At 58.5% G+C, this 2,822-nt stretch overlaps 1 pseudogene; it reads left to right on the forward strand.

Annotated features, from left to right (window-relative positions):
• The first annotated feature begins 1,124 nt into the window (after positions 1 to 1,124).
• LOC111729111 lies at positions 1,125 to 1,240 on the forward strand (annotated as a pseudogene).
• The last annotated feature ends 1,582 nt before the right edge of the window (positions 1,241 to 2,822 follow it).

Genomic DNA, 2,822 nt, shown 5'->3' on the forward strand with positions numbered 1-2,822 from the left:
TAGACATTTAAAATTTGAGGTACAGAGCAGAATTACCAAAAATTTTAAAAGCCGCGAGAGGAAGGCCAGCCTTTGGTCGGAATTATTGCCACTGCGCAAATCACAGTACCCGTCACATTCAGGCCCTGTGCACAAAAATGAGAATGGACCGCCGGGCCTCGGAAGAACATTCCAGGGGCTGAGTTCCCAGACTCAGGCCCAGTCACGGGGACAGGCACCCCTGTGAGCACGGGCACCCCTTTCGGATCGCGTGCTCACTCCGCAGGCACGGGGATCGTCGGAACCGAAGCAAGTTTCTGCTTAAACAGTGAGGTGGGATGGGACACTGAACGCGGTCTACGGCTCGGCACGCATGCACACGTGCCCCTCGCGCTGGATGCACCGGGCCCCCTGGAGCCGGCGCCTCGTGTCTCCCGGCAGGAAACACGGCGGAACCCCGGCACCCATGAACCCTGCACTCGCCCGGAGCCGAGCCAGCATCACCGTATTAACTGGGTGCAAGGCACGCGTGGCCGGGGCCCTGGGCGCCCTCACCTTCACCGGAGGCGGGCCGCCCTGCTTCACGGCATGATGGAGGTCTTCGTGGACTCGGTCCAGGAGCCACAGCAGGAACTCCTGGGCGTCGTGCTGCGCGTTCCCCCGGTACTGCAGCGCGTTCTTCGACACGATGCTCTGTGCAGGTGAACAGATCGGCAGCAGCCGGGTGAGTCCCGGCTCTGAGGACAAACCGCTCACAGTCCCCAGAGCAAGGGAAGGTCTCGAGGGTGCTGGTATTCCCGGAAGGCCTACGGTGCCCAGGCGGGGCTCACTGCATGCCCGCCCCAAGGGCACACCCGGCCCGCATCCCCACCCGGAGGAGTCCCCTAAAGGAGACCACCAAAGTGGCTGAGACGCCTCAGAAGACAGTCATTCACCAGGCTTTTTACTAGCAAAAGACTGGTGAAAAATGAGAACTGTTACAAATGTCGCATCATCATTAGTACACCCAAAGTGAGTATACACCTGACACTAATACCCCAATAAAAAAAAAAAAGTTGGACGTGGCTCCATAGCGTAGCGGTTAGCACGTCTGCTTTACACGCAGAAGGTCCTGGGTTCGCGCCCCGGTGGAGCCGCGGTCCATGTTCTACGGCCACGCCACCCCGAACAAACCCGATGTCTGATCTCGGAAGCTAAGCAGGGTCGGGCCTGGTTAGTACTTGGATGGGAGACCGCCTAGGAATACCAAGTGCTGTAGGTGTAAATAATAATAATGAAAAATTTTTAAAAAAAGGAAAAGAAAAAAAATGGGAATTGGTTAAGCAAACGGTAAGGCGACGCAGCTGCAGGAAGGCTGCCACCCACGCCCAGGAAGCCGCACTACACGCAGAAGCAGGAAAGATGCTCGGACCACCTGGACGGGGACGCAGAGAGCAAGGGCCCCGCGTGCTGACGGAAGCAGCTGCCGGAAAGGAGACACGTGAAGAGAGACGATCGTCAGGAAGGGGCGAGGAGGGTGTCAGGGCAGAGGAGCCGCCTCTGTTGCTGGGGGACAGAGAGAAGGTGAGGGTGGTTATGGGTGCAGGGAGCTTCCAGATGGGCGGCAGGGGTCCCGGGTTCTGTGTGTGTTTCGTGGAGGAAGTCTTAGGTACACAGCGAGGGCGGGGACGAGCTCATGTGCAGGTAGCGCACATACTACCAGAAGCACAGCAGGCTTCACTTACTCCCAGAGGGGGAGTGGGGGAGGTCTCAGCACACACACCCTAAGAAACGAATTAGCCAAAATAAATACTTCGTTATGCGTCAAAGCAAATATTTCATGGACAGTGTCCATCAAATGACAGGGAGGAGACAATACGAGGTTCTTCATCAGATGGCCTCGCATCGGACCTGTGCTCCCTGTCCCCATTGCTGCAACCCCTCCGGCAGCTGTCCACCACCGCTGCATGCCCAGCGCCGCGCTGAAGCTGCTCGACAGGATTTTTGCTGGGCACGACTAAACAGGCCACAGAAACTTCCAGAAGCCTCTGTAACTGGGGCAGAAACTGCTCCGGGTCAGCCTCGCCCCAAAGCACGGCATCGCAGTAAGGGGGAGTTCACAGGAAGCTCACTGAACGCACGCGGCCCACACGCTCCTCTTTGCGACGCTTCCCAGTGGCGACATCTCCCGCTGCAGGTGCGCAGGGTCTACTGATTTCACTTCTGCCCAGACAAGACAAACCACAGCAAGATGTACTAACGGCCCTCAGGACGTGCTGCAGGACGGAAGGCAGCGTGAGTCGGGACCACAGGGAAAAGCGCGTCATGTCTGGTACAGAGCTCCGTGACCATTAGGGACACAAGGACCTAACACAGGGCACAAGTACCTAACACAGGGCACAAGTGTCCCAGGGCTCACGAGCCAAACTCAGGATCTGAATGGACTTGGCCAGCAAGGGCCCTCTGCCTGCTGGAAGCCGGAAAGGGCGCGGGCCTCCTCGAAAATGAAGGGCGGACAGATGGTTGCTGCGTTTCCAGAAACCATACGAAGGGCAGGAGTGTGGTCAAGAGCACCGGAGCCGGGTACAGGGAAGAGCTGTACGAAGGAACGCGCGCCATGCGGTTCCGCCAGGTGAGCGACGAGCGCGGACTTCTCAACAGACCGCGACACTGCGCAGGCCGAGAGCGGCGGCGAGAGACGGCCTCCCGGTCTGGACGCGGCGGCCGCAAGCCTCCCCCGCAAACGCGACCGAAACGGGGCGCTGGACCCCCAGTGCCTGAGTCCCAGTCCTCCCTCCGTCACCTTTCACTCTGTATTTCTGAGTCTCTGCTAGCTTTTCTGCAAAAACGGTGATTATATTTTT

This window comes from Pteropus vampyrus, unplaced genomic scaffold, assembly GCF_000151845.1.
Source record: "Pteropus vampyrus isolate Shadow unplaced genomic scaffold, Pvam_2.0 Scaffold247, whole genome shotgun sequence".
In the NCBI taxonomy this organism is placed as follows: domain Eukaryota; kingdom Metazoa; phylum Chordata; class Mammalia; order Chiroptera; family Pteropodidae; genus Pteropus; species Pteropus vampyrus.